Here is a 12058-nt window from a genome sequence, read left to right on the forward strand (position 1 = left end):
TGGGCCTGCCTAGAATTTCTCACCTCATTAGGTGTGAAAAACATAAATTGAGCACTAGGTTTTTTTTTCAAAATTTTGTCCATGATGAGAACAGTTGGGGAAACAAAGCTCTCCATAGCCCTTAGATCTGGTATTTGGAAGAGGAGAAAGTGATTGAAGGCTGTACTTTTTACGGATTCTGGGCACTTGCTCAGTGATTGTTTTTGAATCTTCAAGTGGCTTATAAAATAATTAATTCATTCTCACATTTCCATTTCTTTCAAGAACACAAAATTAGCACTCTCTTTATTAAAAAAAAAAAAGGCAGATTGAGAGTCAAAATATCTGGTCAAATAGAGTATTCCAAGACCAGTTCTAAGGTCCAAAACTCATGTTTTCTGAGTCAAACTATTCAACTCTAGATACTACATTTCTTTAACAGTCCCCATCTTTAAATTCCAGTAATACCTCTCTCCTTGCCAGACATCTATGTGGGATTTAGCTCTACGTGCATTTTAATACATTCAATTTGTAAAGGTTGAAATCTCTGACTCATTGCCTATCAAGTTAAAGTACAAATTCAAGATTTTTAAGTACTTAATCTCTACCATGTAATGAGATTTATATTACAAGTTGAAAAAAGACATGCACTTAGGATAGAGTCCAAAATAAAACTACCTACCATAGTGTGAATGTGCAATTCCATACTGTTTATTTCCCATAATCCCCCCCAGTATCTATAAACAACACATCTTTTATTATCCTCTAACCCTATTCCACAAAATCTTACTGTCTTGCATAGAGTATCAAATTCTACATATATTACCTAAAATTGTGCATCTTCTTATAATAATGTTTAAGACCATTTTGCATTTCCTGTAATTTAACTCAAATATTTCTCCTTACCTAAAAGAATGACAGAGACCACTGAATGTGCTGAATGTAGGTACATTTGAGACATATAACCATCAAACATTTCCATGGCAACTTGTACTTTTTCTGCTGCAAAAAGTGAAATATGGTTCAAAAGTGGATAATAAGGAAGGTCATCTCAGCTTCCGGGACCCCAAATATTCTTACACTGTACCTCCTGCTCATTCCCACCCTCAAAAGCAAAGGACTTTGAAGGCTGAAATAATAAAGAGTAATTATAATGAATTATTAACGAAGTTGAAAACTAAGACATTTTATATTAGTGAGTGTGTTGTAATTAACTCTGGTAAATGATACCAAAATGAGTATTTTAGCTTTCACTGTTCTAGGCAAAAACCTGAAGGGAGAAATCAATGTAATCATGCTTTCTTCCATAAAATAAAAGGAGGAATAAATCTCTGTTATTTCTCTCAAGTACAGTTTCTAATATATTTTGTTTCAAAAAGAAAAACTGCCAAGGAGGAACTATCTCAATGATAGTATTTGTAGAGAAATGTAACTTCCAGCCAATGATGTTAATGCTGATAGATAATGTCCTATGGATATTTCAGAAGACACAGTATTGATCCATAGTCTGCTCATTTAACTAGAAGATAATAGTTTGGCTTCCCTGGGAGGATGAAACACTTAGAATTTGTAAGTTTTCTCTAAATAAAAGCAATCTACTTTTATCAACTGGAGAACAGTATGAGATGGAAAGGGGCGGGGAAGACACAGACTTTTTGCCAACAGGTCAACAAACAATGAGAACTAAAAATTTATTACATAATCAATAACATACTAGAATTTGTGAGAGAGCACAAGGAATTATTGTCCTCACTGCACTAATAATACAGCAGTCCTCTGCATCTGCAGGGATGTGTTCCAAGAAGAGCCTCAGGGGATGCCTGAAACCAGAGGTGGTACCAAACCTTGCATACACTATATTTTTCCCTGTATGTACATATCTGCCTATGATAAACTTGAATTTATAAATTAGGCATAGTAAGAGATCTACAACAATAACTAATAATAAAATAGAAGAGTTATTACAATATACATCCCATAATAAAAGCGAATGTGGTCTCTCTAAAATATCTCATTGTATTGTACTCACTCTTCTTATTTTGATGTAAGATGATAAAGTGCCTATGTGATGAGATGAAAGGAGGGGAATGCCATGGGCATTGTGAGCTAGCATTAGACTACTATTGACCTTCCGACCACACTTCAGAAGGAGGATCATCTGCTCCTGGACTTCGGCTGATGGGGCAGGAAAAGAGAGTGTAACTGAAACCAGAGAAAGCAAAAGCAAAAATGTAGGTGGTAGGTGGGGACTGCTGTGTAGGGAAGGAAGTGCAAAAGCAAGACTATAGAATACTGAAAATACATCCTGTCAGTGTGAGTTGGGGCCTTTTCCCAGTGACAGTTAAGCAAGTGTTCCTGTCTCAGTTAGGAATCTTAGAGGAAAGGGTATTACTAAACCTGAAATCCTGATGAGGAAGGCAAGTTGCTGAAATATTTTTATCATCCTTTCAAATATCTCTTAGTAAAATGTAATGTTGAGACCAGAAATATAAACAGAAACACATCATGTCATATTTTCACTTGTATTATGTATATAATGCAGTGTATACCTTTCATCAGAAATACACACCTTCTGAGGCATTTGGCTGGCTCAGTCAGTAGAGCACATGACTCTCAATATCAGGGTCATGAGTTCAAGCCTCATGTTGGGTGTGGAGCCTAAAAATATAGGAAGAGAAAAAAAAAAGAAAGAAGAAAGAAAGAAAGAAAGAAAAAGAGCAAGAATGTTGACTGACAAAGTACCATCCAAAATGAAGAGAAATTGCCTCAATTTTTTTGGTTTTACTTATATATGCAGTCTGTTAATATGTGTTTGATTCTCATACTTACATTCCAATTTCTAGCTTGGTAGGCCTTTCTACTTGACTCTATCTGCAGATTTAAGATGAGTGACTCACTGTCTTTGGAGAAGACAGGGTGAATAAGCCACAGTTAGTTCCGTAGCAATAGACATAAGACTCCTCTCTTGAATATATATGTGTTTGAGTTTGAATGATTAGCCACTTAGGCAGGTCCCTAAGTGGTCCCTAAGGCAGGATTATATTGATATAATCCAGTTACCATTTTTCCATTTTACCCACAATGATTTCATGACAAATATTCAAATATACCTTGCAATACTTTCTTCATCTCCCAATCTAGCAACACCACCTGGGAGGAAATGGGAATAGTATAGTTTTGAATCCACATTTCTATTCTATTTCTATTTCTAGCAACTATTCTAAAATACCAGTAGAATCAAACAGTAAGATTATCAATTATGGATTTAAAAAGATATCCTTCTCTCTTTTTTTCTAAAATTAGGACAACTGGGATCCCTGGGTGGCGCAGCGGTTTGGCGCCTGCCTTTGGCCCGGGGCGCGATCCTGGAGACCCGGGATCGAATCCCACGTCGGGCTCCCGGTGCATGGAGCCTGCTTCTCCCTCTGCCTGTGTCTCTGCCTCTCTCTCTCTCTCTCTGTGACTATCATAAATAAAAATAAAAAAATAAATAAATAAATAAATAAATAAAATAAAATAAAATTAGGACAACTTTAACTGTCCTAATAAATAAGAAAATAATTTCTTAGTTTCTTAAAGATTATTGATGGTAACATTGAGAACACTCCTACGAATTCTTTAGACCTCAGGAAATAATGGTGCAACTCAGAGATGAGGCATGATGTGGGAATACAGAAGTACTTCATCCTTAAAGAGGTGCCATTGAGACCTCTGTAAAGCATATTGTATAGCAAAACATTCCTTTGAGCACATATAACAAGTTTTGAACTTAAAACCTATTCCAGGGAAGATAGGTCTTCACTGCCCTCTCTGAGTTCACCTGTCTGCCAGCTTCTCTCTGCAATGTCAATGAAGAGGTGGTCACAATGGGGTATGTTGGGACATCCTTTAGGAGGCATGCTTTGTAACTAGGATTAATTTGCAAAGAAGCAGAATTGCCCAGATATATAAGCCTAGACAATACCTGGTTGAATATGTTCATATGTCTTTTTTTTTAATTTTTAATTTATTTATTTATTATAGTCACACACAGAGAGAGAGAGAGAGAGGCAGAGACATAGGCAGAGGGAGAAGCAGGCTCCATGCACTGGGAGCCCAACGTGGGATTCGATCCCGGGTCTCCAGGATCGCGCCCTGGGCCAAAGGCAGGCGCCAAACCGCTGCGCCACCCAGGGATCCCCTGTTCATATGTCTTAAGAAAAAAATAATACACAAATACTGGAGTCAGCCTCAGATGTCGAGAGACAGAGATGAGCATTGGTATCATCCATGTTGGAATGCACAGGGCATAGAAAGATTTCACCTTTTGGACTTAATTACCATGGTTCCTTTGGTATTATCACACAGATGTCTTACCTTAGAAAATTTACAACCAGGGATCCCTGGGTGGCGCAGCGGTTTGGCACCTGCCTTTGGCCCAGGGCGCGATCCTGGAGACCCGGGATTGAGTCCCACGTCGGGCTCCCGGTGCATGGAGCCTGCTTCTCCCTCTGCCTGTGTCTCTGCCTGTGTGTGTGTGTGTGTGTGTGTGTGTGTGTGTGTGTGTGTGTGACTATCATAAATAAATAAAAATTTTTTAAAAAAAAGAAAATTTACAACCAATTTGACCTTGTTTTTATTTCATACTATCAAGAAAACTTCTGATGATTTTGTATCCGGAGTAGTTCTCTGCTAAGAGAAGATACAGATATATGTGTATGTATATATACACACACACACACACATATATATATATATATATATATATATATATACACACACACATACACTATGTGTGGTTCTAAGTGCTAAGTATGAATTTGCTTAATCCTCACAAGAATCCCATGAAGTAGGAATAGCCATGATACTTCCTCTCTTCCTGTTAATCTTTTGAAAAAGCACACTTTTTTTTTAAAGAGTTTATTTATCTATTAATGAGAGACACACACAGAGAGAGAGGTAGAGACACAGGCAGAGGGAGAAGCAGAGCTCCCTGCAGGGAGCCTGATGTGGGACTCGATTCCAAGTCTCCAGGATCAGGCCTGGGCTGAAGGTCGGCACTGAACCGCTGAGCCACCTGGGCTGCCCACATCATTCTTTTAAACAGGACGTTTGGTCTCTTTTTTGTGGTTTCCTTGACTTATGATTGTCCAATCATCTTTTTTTTTTTTTTTTTTGTCCAATCATCTTGATCAAGAATTGGGCCTAATGCAGGTCAATCCCCTTTCTATACCCCCTTAAAATAAAAGCAAAAAACACCAGAGAATCTGTTCAGTTCACTGTTGCTGCAGTTGGCACATCATTGTTGAGAGTTGATCATGTAATCTAACAGCTACTTTCCATTACTGCTCAGGGTCTCAAGCTATACCACTACATATTTGTAGTGGTCTTCCTGTGAGAACAATGTAATGCCAGGAATGTTTAGTCTTCAGAATCCCTGGCCTCAGCCACACATGGTGCCTTGCCCTCTCAACACTTATATCCTTAAATTATGCTCAGGTTATTGCATTAAACTTCTCTTTAGGGGTCTTTAATATATTCTCCCCACAACTTGAATATTAGCCATCTTAGCTTACCCTACTAGGTTTCCTTAACTTTGAACCCCCAGAGATCAGGAGTTTAAGGTCTCAGTCTTTTACTTTCAAAAAGCTTCCTGGACCCCAGTTGCAGAGTGTTTTTTCTTCTCCATTATTAGCATATCAAGTGGTATTGTGTTAAGATGTACCTCTATTAGGAACAGAAGATTCAAGGACATTTTTTTCCTAGTATAATGGGTAAAATAGAACCTATACATAACTATATGGCCAGATGGTATGACTTTTATGAAAAAGATAGATGATTTGCTAAATTCATCTTGACCGAGAATGTCTGGAGTTACTTACTCATTTTTTTTTTAAGATTTCATTTATTTATTCATGAGAGACACAGAAAGAGAGGCAGAGACATAGGCAGAGGGAGGAAAAGCAGGCTCCATCGGGAGTCCGGATGCAGGACTCCATCCCAGGAATCAGGATCAGGCCCTGAGCCAAAGGCAGACGCTCAACCACTGAGCCACCCAGGCATCCCTACCTACTCATTTTTATGTAAATTTGTGTATAGTCACCTTTATATATACTCGTTATATTTAATTAATTAATGTGCTTGTTCCAGCTTCCCTCTAAGAAATGGATTTACTTTTTGTGCACTAGTATGACCATATAGGTCAAGGTGAAAGATTAAAACTAAAATAATGCTGAATTGAATAGAACTTGCCATTGCAGTCATACTGAGCCTCTCCTTTGAATGTTCTAGGCTCTCTTCCCTCAAGCTTTATAAAGAGCATACCTACCTTATTTCAATCAATCTTCGGTTTGGCTTACTTTCACTCATTCTGAAGATCCAAGCTGGACATCATCTCCTCTCCTGGAGTCAGGGAACATGATTTCTTTTTCACAGTTGAAGTTCTAATACCTAGCCTGTTATCTGTCACATGGTAAATGATAAATAAATAGTATTGAATGAATGAATGATCTGCAAGATGGCGACCAGATTCCCCAAAGTGACCCGAGCTTTGTCTACCCCAAATCAAACTCTCTCATTTTCCTCAAAACCCATTTTCCATCCACATTTCTCTGTCCAGAGATAAAATATTGTCCTGAGATAAAATATTGTCCTTATCACTCTGAACCGAAACCTTCCAATCCCCTTTGGTATATCCTTCCCTTTCGTCACCGACTCCATTTACTTAAAAATATCTGATTCTTGGGATGCCTGGGTGGCTCAGCGGTTGAGTGCCCGCTTTCACCCCAGGTCATGATCCTGGAGACCCGGGATCGAGTCCCACATAGAGTCCCACTTCGGGCTCCCTGCATAGAGCCTACTTCTCCCTCTACCTGTGTCTCTTGTGAATAAATAAAATCTTTAAAAACAAAATCTGATTCTTCCTTTATGATGTCTTTTGGATTTTGCCTTCCTTCATTCTGACTATGCCATTATGACCTTATGATCTAATATATGAATTACTGCAGTCATCGTTTAAATGGTCACCCCAGTTTCAAATTCCACCAAAATTCCAAATGATCTTAAATATCACTGCTAGACTAATTACCCTAAAATACCATCTTCATTATGTCACTCATTTGTCTACTAAATCAGGAAAAAATGTCCCTATCTTTTTTAAGAACATTCATAATTGGACCCATGCTAGATCTTCAAATTACTCTCCATTTACACTCTCTGCTCTAATCAAAGAAAATTCCTTACTGCCCCAATAGAGCACCAAGCCTCACTTCTCCTCCATATTGTAATATAGGTTACATATTACATCTTTACCTTATGTTTTATTCTTTTTTAAAGATTTTATTTATTTATTCATGAGAGAGACACAGAGAGAGAGAGAGAGAGAGGCAGAGACACAGGCAGAGGGAGAAGCAGGCTCTGTGCAGGGAACCTGATGTGGGACTCGACCCCGGAACTCCAGGATCACACCCTGGGCCAAAGGCAGGCGCCAAACCGCTGAGCCACCCAGGGATCCCTACCTTATGTTTTAATATGTATAATGATTACCCCCAATTATAATATGTATAATACATATGACGCATTATCCAAGCCTAAGCTCAAGTGCCAGTACCTACATGAAGTCCTCTGCTTCTAACCCATGTGAATCTCTTGGTTATCTCAGCATCCTTATTGAGAAAAATCATCATTTTCTACCTCAATTTTTTGCCTTTAATTATAGATGGTCCTTAACACTTTTCTCTTTACTACATATTATCTCTGCATTGCTTCCTGGTATTGGTGAGCATCTTTAATCACTAGCACAATATTGCAGACAGTAGGTGCTCCTTGGATTCTTGGAACTGTGTTTGTTAATTCAGGAAATACTCATTAGAGTAACCACTATATACCAGGCACTGAGAATATAGCAGAAAAGTAAACAAAGCTTATATTCTAATGGTTGGGACTGAAAATAGAAAAAGAAACAAAAAATCTTTCAGGTAGTGGTAAGTATGTGGATTGCATATTAATACCATCATATTTACATTAAATCACACTGCTTATAAGTACAAATGGAAGCCTCTCAGATTCATACGTTGTACTTGAGAATTTCTACCTCCTCTTACTGCCTACCCCAAAACCAGCCTCTACTTTCAATGCTTTTTAGGCATGAATTGGTTCCTTATTTGTCCAAATAAACTTTAGTGAGACTTAACTATCTTCAAACCCAGAATTGAACTGAAATATTATTTTTAAGAATTAATTATAGTTGAACATATGCCAAAGGTACATAAAGAAAAAAGTGCTGGCATGCTACTCTGCCAGAATAGAAATAGATTTTGGACTCAATTCAGTTTCTAGTAAATTAATGTCCAAAAGCACACTGGAGCAAATGTGCACACATTTGTAATCTCAGCAAAGAGGCCAGGATGCACACGGACCCTAGATTTCATCTTTCCCTCCTCTCCAGAAAATTTTCTCCTTTGTGGTCTCTATATGTTTACCAATCATGATGTCTGTGATGCTTCCTAAAGTCCATTCCTTTAAATAACTTTGTGTACATGAATTTGGAGTGTACAGTTTTATTGTTTTTCTCTGATAAGGGACATATTTTACCCCTTCCTATATAATGAAAGTGAGGCACAATGTGTGCAGTTAATTTGTCTCCATAAGGACCTGCAGTGTGATAGTCACTGAATTACTGGCATTTATCAGAAGAGTCATTGTTGTGTATATAAATACATTCACTGCATCTTATTAGGTCATGACTCTGTGCCAGGTATTGTGCTCAGCTCTGAGTACGTTGACCTCAAATGTTACAATTCTTGTTCAGGAGGAGTTCACAATCTTGTGAGGATGGCAAAATCACAAATGATCGACTGTGGGGTTGGCAGATACGAACAGTACTAGAAATATGAATAGCTTCACTTTCAAGGAATTTTAAAACTGAAAGAAACCTCAGCATCACTGACTCCAACCCAAGTCAGAGAAAGGAGGTCCACATATCTGGTTTGCTTCTAAAGGGCAGCTGGAAACCAGGTCTCCTGAGACCAGGAAGATGCTCACTATGTTCCTGCTTTCTCATTCAGCCATTTGTTGACAAATCCATTTGTTTTCTAAATCAGGTGGTTTGCACAACCAAGAAATTAGTGTAAATGCATAAAACAAGCTTTAAAACATATTAAAGTAGTAACACAAATTATTTTTAGGTAGTATCTCACAAAGCATGATGATAATATTGTTGCTTGATATGTGAGATGCACTACACTATCTGTTATTCTTGTCTAATTTCCTGACTCCTTCCACTGTTGTAAATTATGCAATTTATGAAATCAGCTTCAAAGTTTAGTTTATACTGAACCATCGCCAAATTCTGTGACTGAAGGAAAGATAGAGGAGTGGCTGTATGTAAACTACTGTTGGTAAAACAAACGATTGTTCCTTGGTCACGAAAAAAATGCACTCTTCTGGTGTTACTCACATATACAAGATTCTTTTCCTAAGAGTTTTATGTTCTCAGCCTATTTCTATTTCTGCATACATATTGAATGTGCTAAGTTTTTTTTCTTTTATAATTGCCTATATTATCTAAAACCTTGTATGTGACTCTAATATAAGTGCATATGCATATTATGTGAGTTTTCAAGATCTAAATTTACAACTGCATCAGGAATTTGTGTTATGCTTTATGGGAAAGTTGGGAACAAATTGGACTTTCTTAAAGATGACTATTGCAATATTGCATTGGATTTATTAAAGCAATTTTGCTAATGCTTCTTTTCAGAAAACATGCATGCTTTCTGATACCTTCTACACTTACCTTTTAATGAAGACTATTTTCAGACTATTGTTTTAGATTTTAGCCACTTAGCCTCTTATCTTAAGGTATTACAACACTTCAAAAAGCCACAAAAGTAAATGTATGTTTAGTAGCAACCACGTCAGAAAGAATAGAAAAACCTTTTAAGGAGAAAAAATAATGTCACTTTTTCAGGAAATAGAAATATCTCTCAACAAATAGCAGTAATTTTTATATTTACAAAGAAAAGACACTTTAAAAAATAATTATGTGTTCCAAGGAGTGTTTTGAAGAACATAAACTAAAACTACAGAAATTAGTTTAATATCTTATTAATTCAAATCAAGTGTCTTCTTTTTGTGAAATATCCAGATAACTGGAGTAATTTAAAGGAACTTTTTTAATCACTTGGGAAATTGTCTCAATCTTCCACCTCAATATTCTATTCCACTTTGCAGATCAGTCTTTCAAAAAAAAAAAAAAACAGAACTATTTCCTCCTATCACTTCTTTGGGTCATTATCAGTTCCCTGTAGAGCTGTAAGATTAAAGCTATGTAGAATATGCAAGGAGATCTCAACTTTTAAATAAATCTGATTTCCAGATGATTTCCTGTTTTAATCAAGTAATTACCATATCAAACCTTGAATTCTGTTTCCCCACACCCTGGAAAATGGAGTCCTGAACAATTTCTAGGTAACTTGTACATGTCATCTCTATATTGTTTCAATAAGCTAAAGTTTCCTCAAATATGATCAGCAAATGTATTGGTAAAACATTTTTTTACTCTTATTAATTCTCAGTTTAAAATCCTCAATTTATAAAAACCTTAAAACACTGGCTCTATGGGACAAGAACAACAGTCATTTTGTTCAGTGGGACAGAACAACAGTCATTTTGAAGCCACAGGCTCATCTGTAACTATATAAGCCATACGATTATAAGAGTATTCTTCAGAAAGTAATATTTGAAGAGTAAAAAAAAAAAATCATAGTTTATCTGACCTGCATATAAAACCATTCAAGTATACTACATTTATCATATTAAAAATGCATCATTAAAATTTAAAAGCAGGTGCAGTTGCTCAATAAGCTAATGGTATAGTCTGAAGACTCCAGTCAAGATTGTATTGTTGAATTCCCAGTTGGATAAAGGAGAAAGAAAAAGAGGGAGGGAGTTTCAATGACCTTGCACCAAGGTGGTAGGGCCCTAAGACACTATGCTGTAGGCTGTGGTTGAGCTCCACTCGGAGGATCTTTACTGCACTGCATTCTGACAGCGGGGAATGAAAGTGTCCCTCTAAACAGATGAGCTTGAAATCGCTTCACCCCAGAGCCGAAACCTCTGTGAGTCTCCACAGGCGTGTGAATGTGAGCACATATTTGTATTTATGGGGTGAATTTATGGGCTGTTTGCCTGCGTGCACCAATGACTCAATGCTTTTCAGAGAACATGTTGTAGAAAATGGCATAAAGAAATTCAACGAGAAAAAAACTAGTGGAAGAAAATTTAACCTTCGTAAGAGTCATGTCAATCTAGAAACTATTAAATGATCACCTTTATTACTGGTTGGCTATTCACCTCACATCATCTTGGGAAGACCTAGACAAGATTCCTGAAATCTATTAATTAGTTTCCTCTAGCAAATATTAACTCGGCAAAATCCTATTCTTTCGTTAAATATGTTTAGAATTTTAAATTGAAATATCTAAATCTGTATACCTATTCCCTGATCAGATAAATCTAACTTGTAAAATCTTTTTTAAAAAATATAATTTAAAGGCAAACTTACTTGATTTTTTTCTATAATTATTTTGAAATGAATCGTGCACATCTACATTTACTACAGTTAACATTTCTACTCATTGGTAACAAGAACAACACAAATAATGATGAATACAATTTTCACCTAAAATATTCTGCAGAGGGGATGGTCACAGGGTAGAGATTAAAAAGAGAGAGATAAAAGAAAAATAGTCAGAAATTGCCTTCTCACTCCTCAGGACATTCTTTTTAAAGTAGTAGCCATGACATTAAAAATAGTTGGTGTATTTGTATGGGGTCTTTGGGGATGGTGCTTTCTTTGGCAGATATTTTAAATATTTTGTGGAAAAATGCATCGTTCCTCCCATCTCTAATATAAATACAATGGTATATAAGTCCAATCTGTAAACTAGAAAGAAAAAAATCTGCTTAAATGTCATTTTTGCAGTAATAGAACCTCTTTGGCTCTCGATGACCATCCTTGATAATTAAAAATAAGGAAACAAAAAAAGACAAATAAGGAAATCGTATCAAAATATTTATTTACTATGTTAGCCAAGCT

Source organism: Canis lupus, chromosome 22, assembly GCF_011100685.1.
Source record: "Canis lupus familiaris isolate Mischka breed German Shepherd chromosome 22, alternate assembly UU_Cfam_GSD_1.0, whole genome shotgun sequence".
NCBI lineage: Eukaryota > Metazoa > Chordata > Mammalia > Carnivora > Canidae > Canis > Canis lupus.